The sequence below is a fragment of the Myotis davidii genome, unplaced genomic scaffold, assembly GCF_000327345.1.
Source record: "Myotis davidii unplaced genomic scaffold, ASM32734v1 scaffold591, whole genome shotgun sequence".
NCBI lineage: Eukaryota > Metazoa > Chordata > Mammalia > Chiroptera > Vespertilionidae > Myotis > Myotis davidii.
In genome coordinates, this window is record NW_006284340.1 from 998,708 (window position 1) to 1,012,898 (window position 14,191).

Consider the following 14,191-nt stretch of genomic DNA (forward strand, 5'->3'; position numbering starts at 1 on the left):
GGCTCTATGAGAAGAGGACAAAATTGGGTAAGTGATGATGGGTTCAGTGTGGAGCAAGGCAAGTTGGAGGTACTAGGAAGTGCTGGGATAGAAATGTCCAGTAGTCAGTTGGAGAGAAATTCTGAAACTCAAAAAAGAATCCTGGGTTGGGAAACAAACGTGGAAGTCATCAGCAGGTGGAGGATGGCCGAAGCAAAGGGAAGGGAAGAAATCCCTTGGGAGAGTGTGTAGCATAAGAAGTGCAAGGGGCCAGGGCTGGGACCAGGAAGCACCTACGTTTAAGGATCAGTCGCTCAGTTCCCATCTGGAGGAGGAGCCCCGCCAGAGCTAACCAGAGGAAAGATGGCCAAGATGCCATAAGATACCGCTCCATCTGGGCTGCTCCCACAGTCTGCTCAAAAGTCTATTGTAAATGACCAAGAAAGCAATTAGCACTAAGGTGCTCATGGTTGGTAACAGATGCGTCCAGAAATATCTGAATTTTCTTTGGGGTCTAAACCTCACAGTAGGGCTTTGAAGCCAAGACTTGAGTCAAATCCTGGCTCCACCACCTACTGTGATCTTGAATTCTGGAGGCCTTTGTTTGTTTGTATAAAACAAGAATAACAATGTGTACTTCTTAATCCCATCACCTTTTTCACCCACTCCCCCCTTCCCTATCTGGCAACCGTCAAAAAGTTCTCTGTATATGTAAGTCTGTTTCTGATCTGCTTGTTTATTTTGTTTTTCAGATTCCACACTTAAGTGAAATCGTACGGCATTTGTCTTTCTCTGTCTGACTTTTTTCACTCAGCACAGTACCCTCTAGGTCCATCCAAGTTTTTTGCAGATGGCAAGATTTCATTCTTTTTATGGCCAAGTCATATCCCATTGTATGTATGTATATATATATATATAATATATGCGTCAAATGTAATTGAAAAATAAAAATAATATTTAAAAAAACAGGAGTAACAATTCCTATATCTCAAAGAGGTGTTAGAAATACCAAGTTTCTGGCACATGTTTTCATCTATGCCTCTCTCGATGGTTCTAAACCTTGGAGGGTTTGGCCAGCCCATTTCTGATTCAGGATATCTAAGACGATGATCCTGCTGTTGGTCCAGGAACCACCTTTTGGGACAGGACATTCCCCTAAAGGACCCCACCATGTGAGTGAATACCTATTCCATGTACCTCCAACTAGTCTTGTGACCCTAGAGAAGGGCTGTGGGGTCATAGCTCTAGGCGCCAAGTGCAGGAAGCAGGACAAAGCAATGGGAAGGTGAAGGACAGGGACAGGCACATAGTCTTCTCTCTCAGCTGTCACCCAAGACATCTCAAGGGCTACACATTGAGTGATTCACACCTGCGAGTTTGAAAAGCCATGACTCACTGGATTCAGTAGGTGGGCTGCATTGACTCAACCCTCAGAGAGGGTGGCAGGGAGGGGAGCAGGTCTACAAAGTCACAGCCAACAGCCAGCAGAATGGACTGAGGTCTCCTGGGCACCTGATGAGCCAGGCCCAGGCCTGGAGAGAAGTGGGAGAGGGCAGCAAAGCTGGAGCAAGGCAGGGACCCAGAGGGTGCAGGAACGTGGGAAATGAAACCTTCTTCCCAGTTGTGGAGGGCGAGAGGGAGCCTGTGGCATCGCCTACCAATTTCAGGTAAGTTAGCCTCTTCTCTGGGTTAAGAAGACCTTGAAAAGCCCGAAAAGCAATTTGGAGCTTCCTTGGGAAGTCTACTCCCTCAGAATTGTCCACCCTTCTCCATCCCTCTCTGCCCTGGTGATGTCCAAGGAATTTTTCTACTCTCCCAAGACACGGATACAAATCATCAGGAAAGCCCAATAGTGGCAAGAGTGGAAGGAACAAAGGTGAGTCACAGACATCATCTTATTTTCTTTCTTCCTTATATTTTTTTTTGACCGTTTACATTCAGAATTACTTTGTATGGGTTTCAAGTGTACAGTATGGTGGTTAGACAATCATATGATTTACAAAGTATATGATACTGCCAGTTCCCACCTGGCACCATACATCACAGTATAACTGACTAGACTCCTTTTTCTGTACTTCACATCCTCATAACTATTTTGTCACTACCAATCTGTACTTCTTAAACCCTTACCCTCTTCCACACAGTCCTCTACCCCACCCCCACCCTCTGGCTAGCATCAGGCTGCTTCCTGTACCTATGAGTCTGTCTCTGTCTTGCTTGTTTGTTTACAATGTTCTTTAGATTCCACATATAAGTGAAATCATGGTACTTCTCTCTGATTGGCTTATTTCACTTAGCATAATACCCTCTAGGTCCATCCATGCTGTCGCAGATAGTAAGATTTTGTTCTTTTTTATGGCTGAGTAATATTTCATTTTATGTACCACAGCTTTTTATCCATTCATCTATTGATAGACATTTGGGTTTCTTTTATTTCTTAAAAATCCTTCTAAACTCCCAATTATATAATACATAATTTTTAACCCACATTTACTACCATGCTAGGTACTGAGATTGCAACTATTAATTAATCAAAATGCTTACCTCTCGAGAAATTTTGCCTAATGAGATATAATATGTGGGGCACTTATTTTATAGTCCACACACTTTCATGTACAACTGCACTTATTCCTCACAATGGCCACGGAGAGTTGGTTATGTGGATCCTATCTCATTTCTGCCATTCTGATTGGCTGAGATATTACCTCCTCGGAAGCCTTGCCTGACATTCCCAGCCAGTGCCACGTCACCCTAGATTAATATTCTGAGTGACATTTATCACTGTCTGATTTTTTTCTACAAATTTACTTGTTTATTTATTGTCTCACTCTTCCTGAAATTCAATATAAAAGTAGGAAACTTGTCTGTTTTATTCACTGCTGTATTCCCAGGATCCAAATCGTGCCTGGCCCAGAACGGGCACGCAGGATACACCTACAGAAGGAAGGAGGGTGGAGGGACGGTGGGAGAGGAGGAGCAGGACACAGGGAGAGGCTGCGATTCTTCCACTGAGTGGCAGAGCTGAGGCTCACAGCTCGGGCTTTGCCCCCAGCCCAGTTCTTTCCTTTACACCCAACCTGGGGGCCACTCTAAGCCAGCACCAGGTTCTGAGGCTGGTTGGCTAGTTCCCAGGACTCTCAACTCATTAACCCCGAGCCTGAGATCCAACAAAAAGAGGAGCAGGTATGTGTCCACCGGTCATTACAAATCCCTTCCCTTAAAAAAGGCATGAAAATCTGCTTGTATGTAGGATCATCACACTCAAGAAAACATCAACCAAGGACCAAATAAGTCAAGAGAGATTACATATACTTTTTTAAGAGGAAGAAATATAAAGTATTCTTTTTAAATTAAGAACAAAGAATAAAATTCCTATTCAGTAAATGAAACAAAAAATTGAGGGGTTTTTGTGAGATAAAATCATAGAATGGCATTGCTCTATGAGAGGACTTCAAGAGACCAGTGGACCAAGGCACCTTCTCTGAAAGATGGGTCCTAGGCCCGCGGATCGATAATGTAGCGGAGGCCAGGGAGTTAACTGACTTGCCCGTGGTCTGTGGGCAGTAAAGACTAGAGCAAGACCAGGTCCATCATGCCAATGGTAAAAGAAATGAAGACTTCTTCAAAGCACTGTACTTAGAAATAGAAACCATTTATTTGAGAGTGAAAACCATGTCATTTCCATCTGAAAACCATGTCATTTTCATCTTTATTTCCCCATTCCTCCTAGCAAAAGGCTGTGTACACATCTGTTCGTGAGAAAGTGGGGATGCCCCAAAAGATACATATGAGAAGCATAAACCAGACTCATCTGTAGTACAGAAAACATAGCGAGCTACTTTGACCTCAAGTTGCATTTTTGCAACTACACTGGCATTTCCATCGTTAAAAGGCGTGCCCATCAGTGTGGCCCTAGATGTTGCTACCCAGGTTAGAAATCCCCAGGTTATAAACCCAGGTTATAAAAAGCCACAGGGTGCTGCCCTGCCCCAGGCCGCAGTGTCTGGCCTGTAACCAAGACAGCATCACACCTTCCTGCTGGTGCTCCCAGCTCTGCGCCCTCCCCAACACCCAGTCAGCTGTTGCTGCTGCTGCTGCCACCACTAACCCTATTCAGCATCTGGAGTCTTCTCTCTTAACCCCAATCCCAGACTTGCACTTATAGGGGGAAATATTTTTCCCAACTGTGTATTTTATAAAATGTACTTTTATAAAGGCTCGGTGATTCCAGAATACCACCATATTCTGTCCTTGAATCTCATTTATTGCAAGTACCCCAAGTCCACGCACGTGCAGCAGACACCAGCACCCTTCAGAATCCTCGTGTCAGAAATGAGGGCTACACCCCTAACACAAGTTTTCCAGGTCACAGTGAAAGGGTACCACACATCTTTGCTTCTGCCAGTCAAGATTTACCCACAGTCAAGTCTGTACTATCACAAATGGGTTTTGTAATGGGACTTTTCGTTCCAAACAGCTTTATAGTTTGTCACATGTATACTTTGTCCAATGGCCTAGGTGCATGCTCCCCAACACACTGTAAGTACCACCAGGACACACGTTCTCCCACTGTTCTACCGCCCGCCCCTTCCCCTCCACGAGCGCTGTAGCTGGGCCTATTATAGATGTTGGTTAGTAGAGTGCTGTTTCCTGCCCTTCCAATTCTCTATCACTTATTCGGGATGCAAGGTGACAACAACTTATTGGGGATGCAAGGTAACACGGGGCAGACAGGAGAAAAGGCTCTCCCCTGGCCCGATAAACAGCCCCACTTCTCCAGACCAGAACTGGGCTGAGGCCTGCCCACAGGAGACCTGGAGCAGTCACTGCTCCTCCCCAGGATGGGTCTTGCAGGCCCCCTCCATCTATGCCTACCCATCAGCCCCATCTGCTCCCCTACCCCCCACTGGGAGAGGGGAGCAGCTCTGCCTAGGATTTGCAGATCACAGAGTGGGAACCCCCGCCCCCCACCAAACTGTGGCTTCTTAGATTGTTGGAACTGGGCAACACCTGCAGAGCATCTGCCCAGCCTTCACTTCCAGGCAAGATGAGACCCAACGAGGTCAGGGGCTTGTCCAAGGGTCACATGGCTACTTCATGGGGCTGCGTCAGGGCTAGAAGTCAAGTCTCCCAGGCCAATGCTCTTTTCTCTACCCCGCCCACCGTTGTTAATACCTTCTCTCCCCCAATGTTGTTCTTGGCCTGGCTGATGATGGGGCTACAGGGTAAGTAGGAATGACGAACAGATGGAAACAATGTCTAGAATGACCCATTTAAGGCTCTCTTTTTGCCTTCATGACAGAGAGAGGCTTTGGGGAATCTAACCACGGTACTGTCAGCTGGGTGTGGTCAAGTCCCCTTGATCATCTATAGAATTACTTCTGGGCAAACCAAGGGGTGGGGAGGCTCTCTCCAAATCTAGACCCTGGTCAGCCTTTGAGAAAACTGGAGTCACTCAGCTGTGGCCCTTACAGAGACAGGCTTCAATGACTAAGGCACAAACCAGGTGGTGACAGGCTCTGCCTTTCCTGAGACAATCCCATCACCCAGGCAACTGAGCACAGTGGAGTGGAGAGACCCCTCCAGTGATGGTGCAGACAGCAGGGCAGGGAGGAGGGGCACACACTTCAGACACCAAGAAAGGGCAACATTGACAGAAAGGACAGGGGCAGCATGAAGCAAGGTCCAGGCAGGATGGCCGCGTGGACTGCCCAACTCCCTCTCTCCCGACTCTGGAATCATCCATCATCCCAGCACCCCAAACAGGTGGGACTACATCTGTGAGCCAAACACTGACCACATCAACCTCAACACAAAGAGGCCCTATTGCAGGGAGGGTCAGCCAGCTTTGGGTTTGAATTCCAGCTCTGCCCCTACTGTCTGGGTGCACTTGGGCACGTTACTTAATGTTTCTGAGCTGCAGTTTCCTTACCTGTAAAATGAAGATAGCTACTTAATAGGGTTGGATAGGATTCATTATGGTAAAGTCTAGAAACGGGTTGGCACGCTGGCTGAAAAACAATAAGCACTCAATAAGCGGTAGCTAAACTTTCTGAGGCTCTGCAGGGACTTGGCTGTCTGGCAGAGCCATGGGCTCCCAGGGGGATGGAGCTGTGACTGACACATCCTCTCAGAATCCTCATCACTCCCTCTCACAAGCCAGGAAGTAAAAGCTGGGCATTTCCCTGCCGCCCGGATGCTTCTTCAACAAGATATTCCCCACCCCCAGCCTCAGGAGAGCCCAGGAGATCTGACAACAGTGATCCAACAGCTCAACCGTGTGACTTGAGGGTCACTGTACATCATGCAGCCACCAACACAACACTCACAATTCCTGGCAGACACACCGTCTCCTGGGAGCCCCAGACTCATAAATACCACAAAGAAGCAGACAGAGAGATAGAAAGAGCTCCATGTAAATCACTCTCTATTTGTAATCCCTGTAGTCAGAGCAGGAAGTTCCATCCTGGGGACGGGATTTTTGTCAAAGGAAAGAAGTTTGCATTCAGAGCTGGGTTCTCAGAGGGAACTGAAATAAAGTCCATCCGAGATCTGAGTCAGGAAGAACCATGCCAGGAGGGAAGATGCAGGATACAGATGATGTGGAAGCATCAGATGCTGCCTCTCCAGCGGTCCCACCACTCACCTCGTAGTCACTCTCAGTTTAATCCTCTGTCCCTATCCGTCTGGACAGTCTCTATTGTCCATGTGTAATTATTATTAATGTCTCTGTCCACTCTCAGCAGCGTCCTGGCTTGGACAATAAATTACATGATTACCCAAACTCCAAAGTGGTAAGAACATCTTAGCTGGCCAGAGACGGAGTATGTGAGAGACAGTAGGATGGACTCAAACATGGAAAGGTCATCTTCTAGGCTCTAGGGGCGGCTGCACAATCTACAAGACCCACATACTTGCCAAAGGTAAAGTCTTATATTTTCCATTAGTAATTTCTCTGGAAACTGTCAATGGGAAGTTTCCCCCACGGTATCCATCCTAGCTCCCGGGCCCGGTAACGACAGCCCCTTTTCTCTGGCTCTGATGTCAGCCAAGACAGATTTAAGCACTGGAGACATCCTTTAGTTCCACAGTAACACTTCACTGTGCTAAGCCGAACTGACTCCTGTCCTCTAATGGCAATGCCTCTTTGACATGGCGCTGCTCTAGGCCCCCACCGTAGGTAAGAATCAATGTTCCAACACCATGGCCTCCAAAGGAAGAGCATGTGAATCATTAAAAGCCCCAGATGTCGGTCATCCACCCACCCACAGGCTCGGCCTGAACCACCTGCTCTGAGCAGCCAGAGCCACAGCCCAAGGAGAGGGAGGACATCCTGGCTTGAGGAAGTGGCTAAACTGCCCCTCACTCCCCAGAGCAAGGAGGAAGCCTCCATCTCAGGGGGATGCGGATGGAGACTCCCATCATCCTCTCCTGGGCAGGAAGGAGCACAAGGCAAAGACGCACAGAGGGCTTGGGGCTTTTTCTCGCGCAGGGGGACCGGACTGCGTGGAAAGCAAGTCACTAGGGAGTCTGGCTTCGCCGCATCCCCCTTCCTCCGCCTGAATTCCCAGCCTTCTCCCATGATGGGGTCCACTCGCTGCTCGCCCATCCGCGGCGGCAGGGACACCCAGTCTACCAATCCCGGGACGCCTCCAAGGGCGCACGCAGCTTCCTTCACACAAACTTCGCTGGAAGCGAGCCTTACCCTGGAGTGGTCTCCCCACAAAACTTCCCGGGGCCCCGGACTGGACTGGGGCGAGAGGCCCCAGGCTCCCGGAGACCTGCGGTGGCACCTGCTCCCAGCCTGGCTGCGCTCCGGGTGGCACAAGCCTCCCTCCCTGCGGGCTGAGCCAACGCACGACCACAAACGAGATGCCAGCCCTGGGCGCCCAGCAAGGGGCACACCGCTCACACCCAAAAACCCCACCGGCGCGGAGCTTTCCCACGCCCGGGAAATTGCCACCGAAGTTGCAAAGGAAAGGGTAGCGCGTGGGGAAGAAGAAGCGCCTTGGAGAAGGTTCGGGCCAACTAGGATTCTCCGCGGTCCATGCCTCCCCAACAGGTAGCACCGGGGAACGGGCGGCCCGGGGAGGGCAGCGCAGCCCCCAGACAGCCGGTGCCGGGCGCAGACCACCGTTTCCTCCGCAGCAAAACCCCAAACCCGGGCTTACCTTGAATTAATGCAGAGTCCCGCGCTCGGCTGAATGAGGAGTGTGCTAGTATTCCCGAGACATCCTTGAATTATTTTAAAAGAGCAAACACGTGGGGGGAGGGCAGCGGGGCGAGGGGACGGGCGAGACTGAATTGGAGGAGAAGGAGCGATCAAAAGAAAGCAGGGGGCGGGAAGGCAGGTGGAGGTAAGGGAGTGACACAGAAAATAAAGAGAAGGGAGACCTTTTTTTTTAAGAAACCCGTCTCCTGCCCACAGAGTGGAAAGGAAATTTCTGACAATTCCAAAGAGAACTGGCACCACATGGCCCCCAGAGGGGCACACGGCGGGGAGGTGGGGAGAGCGGGCAGTTACGGAATGAGCTGTATCCAAACCGAGGAAGGAAGAGGGGAGAGCTGTCCAGGCGCGGGCAGCACCCGCGAGTAGAATTGCGGGAGGGCGGGGCTCTGTGTAGTAAACAGCCTGGGGCTAGAAATTTAAGTCAGGGCTTCAGTGCAAAAGTTCTGCGGCCTCAAACTTGCACAGGCCATTTCCACCCGAAAACACTGTCCGTGTTTGTGGGCAGGAGTGGGTGCCCAGGTCCTGCTCGTGGACCTCACCTGCTGCGGGGTCCTGGCGCTTGCCTGGTAGGCAGGAGGACCATGGCGGGAAGAGCATGATTACATCTAAATAGAAACAGGTGTGGGTTGGGGATTTCAAGCGTCCAGTTGAGAGAGGGAGCTTTCAGCATCCAGTTAAGAGAGAGGGAAGAGCCAGACACCGCCCAAAGATAGGGAGCCCACCCACAGAGGCGGAATGCCTTTGCTGCCTCTCTAGAGGGACAGAGGGGCTCTCTGAGAGTCACCAGGGGCCCTCTGAGGACTCATAAGGATACCCTGTTCCCAGGCAGGGGAGGGGGAGGGGGGACAGTTAAAGAGCACAAAAATAATAAAATAGCCTAAAAAGCAGTCAGACTGGCATCTCCAAAGCTTTCTAGATCAGAATCCCTTAGAGTGTCCTCTCTCCCACCATTCCTCTGATTCTTGGCACATCTTTCCCTCAAGGATAAAGAAGAGAAACAAAGGAAGAAGCAGGGGAGGGGGAGGAAAAAGAGAAAAGGGGTGCCAGGTGGGGACTTCTCTCCCTGACAGTTCTTTTTTAAAAAAAATATATTTTTATTGATTTCAGAGAGGAAGGGAGAGGAAGAGATAGAAACATCAATGATGAGAGAGAATCATTGATCGGCTGCCGCCTGCATGCCCCCTATAGGGGATCACACCCACAACCCGGGCATGTACCCTTGACCAGAATCAAACCCAGGACCCTTCAGTCCGCAGGCCGAGGCTCTATCCACTGAGCCAAACCAGCTAGGGCATCCCTGGCAGTTCTTGTTCCATGGGGCCTTGGCACAGATGGGGCAAGTCCTCTGGAGGCTTACTCTGAGGTTTGCCAGAATTGAATGAGGACAGTCAGACTTTCTTACTCAGCAGCAAGCTCCCTGTGGCTGGAAGCAGGGATTCTAGTCAAGCCTGTACCCTGTGCACCCACCGCCCCCGCCCGGCACGTGTCAGAGAACATGTGCTGAAGGGAACTAAGCAGCCACAAGACCCAGGGCTCCTCTCCCCTTCCCCTTCATCTGGGATGAAGGGAGGGAAGCCAAGACCAAGGGCTGTGCAGCCTCCTTGGCTGGTTCCCATTCACCCCCAGAGGGTCTGGTTGGGAGGGTCAGTCTGTGAGGACCCAGCACTTCCACCTCCGACCCAGGTAGGTGCTGAGAATGATCACCAACCCTGAAATGAGGTGAATGTAGGTCTCTCTGAATTAGACTTTTGGAAAGCCAGGCCTTTAGCCCTGACATTAAAAACGGCTCCATCTGGGCATTAGAAAAAAGAATCAGGGCCAGGTATCAGTTGTTCAGAGGCGGACAGATGTGTGGAAGCCTTGCAGACCCGGTTTCCCTTATTAAGATTTTTTCTTTTCCAGTTCAAGCATCAGAAAGCAATGGGACTCCCTGTGGCAACCTGGGCCCTGCCTACAGGAAGGTCAATCCTAGGGAATCCCGGGAACCAGAACCCCTCCCCTCAAGGAACAAGCAGCACAAAGGGGGTGGGGAGAAATTTCCCCACTTTAGGAAATCACCTGCAGAATCTACCGGGAAGGGGGGCGACTCCGTTAACCCCAGAATGGACTCTTCATGCCCCCACCCACCCCAACATATGGACACACAGACATGGCGCCGTCACAAGCCACTGGGCCCCTTTTCCATCAGCCCGCAAGCAGGAGCATTCGCACTACAATATTTGGGTTTCTTTTTGCAATGAAAAAAGTTTAAGGAGCTGGGGTACCAGAAGGCTGGTGGTTTTCCTGGCTTGGAATCTCCTGAAGAGAAGAGCATCCATGCTCACCCTCCTCCATCATCAAAACAAACAACAATTGTGCCCACACACAGGACTTCTAGGCCCATTCATACTCCTGAGAGAGGGTCATGCCCGCCAACCGATGGTTCCAGGACAGATGGCCTTGACCTACCCAGGAAGGCATCAACCACCCGAGATGTCCAAGTACAATGAGCTCTCAGACCCACCTGCCACTTTATTGTCTGCCTCTCTGGTTACAAGTAACAACTAATTAGAACAAATGGTGTCCTTTCAGCCATAACAAAAATACTGGTTTTGGTTCTTGTCCCACTTGGATGAGTTGTGGCTGCTGCCCAGCGCCTTTTGCTCCAGGCAGAGGAGGCAGGAGGTAGGCTGGGATACAGGGCTCTGGTTCAGCACGCCTGGCCTGGCTCCCTCCACCTCTTCACCCCAGCAGATGCCTGCCCTCCCCACTCCTCGGCCTCTTCTATACACATCGTGGGGGAAAGGCTCAGGGCTCCAGACACGCTCTCCTCTCTTGAGCCGGACCAACAAGGGAGCACCGTGGACAGCCCTGGTGCAGACCGGTGCCCCCTGCCGCGCCCCCTCACGGGACTTCATTCTGGGGCCCTGGCTTCAAAGAAAAGCCCTTGGGTTTAATAATTCAGCCTACTTGAATGCCATTTAGTAGCCATGGAAACCGGTTGCCTGACTTCTAGTTGTTACGTAGGATGTGGTTGGAAGGGGAAAGAGAGGGAGAGAAAGAGGAAGGTGAAGGAGAAAGGAAAAGAGAGAGACCCAGCTGAGATTTCATCTCAACTTTCCTGCTTTCGTTCGTTCCGCAGGGTGTGACAATCGATGCCAGCACATCTCAGCTACACGCCTCTCCCTACCTCTCATCCTCCTCTGACTTCCCTCTTCCCCCATCTCATCCCTCTCTGTCGCTTCCTCTCTCAGTCCTACTGGACGGCAGGAGAGCTGACTCAGCTTTCCAACTAAATACCTTCCTGGCTGGAAGGTGCCTTTTTTGCCTCAGTTTCCTTGTCTGTAACAGGGGAGGCTTGTGGGTGTTCACCATGGTTCTTCCAGCTCTAACGATCCATGATTGTGTGGGCCTGTCTCTGTCTAGCTGTCTCTGTCTCTACCTCTCTCTGCCTCTTTGTTAGTTCCTGTGTTTCTCCATATGTACCCCTTTCTCTCTCTCTCTCTCTCTCTCTCTCTCTCTCTTTCTCTCTCTCTCATTTTTTCACTTTCATGAATATAATCTGCCATAAGATTTCACCTGGAAAGCAGCTGTTTTTTAAATAAACATTCCATTCCTCCTAGCCGGAAAGTGTGCCGTCACCTCCCTTCACCTGGCTAATCCCTTCATCCTTCAGGTTACAGACCAGACATCAGTTGCTCTAAGAAGCCTTCCTGCTGCCGCCCTATCTGCTCCCAGTGCCCTGACGGCCCCTACTGTGCCTACCTCACTGTATTGTCGCTACCTCACCTGGTGAGTGAGTTCACTAAGAGCAAAAACTGTGCCTTCTCCGTTGCTGTGTTCCCAGTGGCTGTCATTTGGGAGGCACTTATGAAAGGGTAAATTGCCTTGAACCACAGATTTCTGAACCACTGCTTGTTAAAGACTCAGGGCACTCCCGGGAACGCACACAGCATGAGGAAGCCGGACAAAAGCCCACCTGAGCCTCAGCCGCCCCTGGACCACCCTAGATGGGGAGAGAGCGCCTCCCAAACTGTCGTGATAATGCAGTGCACCAAGATCAAGGGACCACTTCAGACATGTTGGCGGGACACTCCAGAATGGAAAGAGCTCCTGGGGGACTGAGAATGGGCTCCACCAGGAAAGGGGACAGTGGATCGTGCCAAGTGGTGGCTCCCATCAGCCCATCCCTGGGGTTGCCCTGGGACCCTGTGGGCAAACTCAAAAGGCAGCAATGGGTGTTCCCGCCAAGGTGTCAGCTTCCAGCAGGTGCCTCACACCAAGTAACTTGCAGCCGTTCAGGCTGACTGTCTTCTAGGAGCAGGGCCATCAGGAAAGCTGATGGAGGCCAGAGGCACAGGGGCCGTCAGCCCAGGGCCAGGGAACACGTGGGCAGTGACTCTGGCCCCTGCTGGGAGCCAGCAATGTGGATTCTGTCATCCAGGAAGCAGCTGCTTTAAACAAAGAAAATAGTGTTTTGATCGCCATCTTTTGATGGACCAACAAGACCTATCCATTCTAGAAGCGTTGGCTGTAAATGTGAATGAAAGGCAAGAATTTGGAAGACAAGGGTTTCTTCCCAATGCTCCCTAATGAATTCTCTTCCATTCATGTTACATAAAGGGGCAGGGGCAGCTGATGAACACACAGCCGCTGTGTGCACTGAGCTCCCCTGAGGTTGGGACAGCCTCCAGTACAGGTCAGACTTTGCAGGGTGCACAGTCCACGTTCATGACTCAGGAACCCAGGCATGTCTCCCTGCAGCCCCAGCCTGCACATAGCACCCCCCCGCCAAATAATCCCTAATCCAGATGGAGCTGCCTTACCCTCAAAGATCTGCCAAGTGACTCAATCTTCCTGATGTTACACATAGACCTAATGTCACATTTCATCAGCAGACTCCCATGAGCTGTCCCCACCACCCTCTCCCCAAGGGCCACATTCTCATAACCCTCAAGCCATGGGCAGGCTGACCAAGCTTCAGAAGAAGGGAAAGATTTAAAGCAGAAAGCTAGAGGGGAGAGAGGGAGAGGGAGAAAAGGAGAGAGAGATGAGAGAGAGAGAGAGAGAGAGAGAGAGAGAGAGAGAAAGACCAGCATATACCCTGAAAAAAAGACACTGCTCTGTAAAATGACACCCAAACTTGAATTTGCATCCACACTATATTGTTCGAGAAGCTTAAGGTGTTCCATGCTGAGTTTTCCCATCCCAGGGGAATAGTACCTCCCAGCTGGTGAAAAAAACCCAAAAACACAACAGGTCCTTTTGTACAATAGAAACCTGAAATGGAGACCAGCATATACCCTGGAAAAAAGACACTGCTCTGTAAAATGACACCCAAACTTGAATTTGCATCCACACTATATTGTTCGAGAAGCTTAAGGTGTTCCATGCTGAGTTTTCCCATCCCAGGGGAATAGTACCTCCCAGCTGGTGAAAAAAACCCAAAAACACAACAGGTCCTTTTGTACAATAGAAACCTGAAATGGAAAACAAGTCAGCTAAAAACCTTGCTGGATGCCCAAACCATGCCACCACATCACCCTCTCCTACAGGAAAAGACTCGTCCTCTCCCACATGCTCTAAGCAGTTCCGAGTGCAGCACCCAAACATTAGGACAAACCCACGCTCTTTCACCACTCCTAGAGCAGAACCAGAATGCCCATGGCAGCGAACGCCCATGCCAATTTCATTTCATACACACACACAGACTGTCAGGGCATTACACGCCACATACACAATAAGTGAGACACGGCACACACACACACACACACACTGCCTTCCTGGGACATGTGTGCACGTGTGTGTGTGTGTGTGTGTGTGTGTGTGTGTGTTTTGCTTGGAGACTGGTGATGCTTTGGATTATGAGGTTTCCATGGTTACCTTCTGTGGAGGGATCTGGGGTAACTGAACTCTTGGGGTTCACCATTCAACAGATGCAGCTCGCTCACTCCTGCACGCTCATAGGCTCACGGGCTTGCTCTGTCTGCATTTTACCCCCAT

At 50.4% G+C, this 14,191-nt stretch overlaps 1 protein-coding gene across 1 annotated transcript in view; it reads right to left on the reverse strand.

Annotated features, from left to right (window-relative positions):
• Positions 1-8,560, reverse strand: part of CACNA1E (calcium voltage-gated channel subunit alpha1 E) — a 435,061-nt gene extending 426,501 nt beyond the window's left edge. The window contains exon 1 of the mRNA XM_006754527.2: positions 8,151-8,560. The gene's annotated coding sequence lies outside the window, so the exon portion shown is untranslated. The remainder of the gene's footprint in view (positions 1-8,150) is intronic.
• Positions 8,561-14,191: the final 5,631 nt, after the last annotated feature.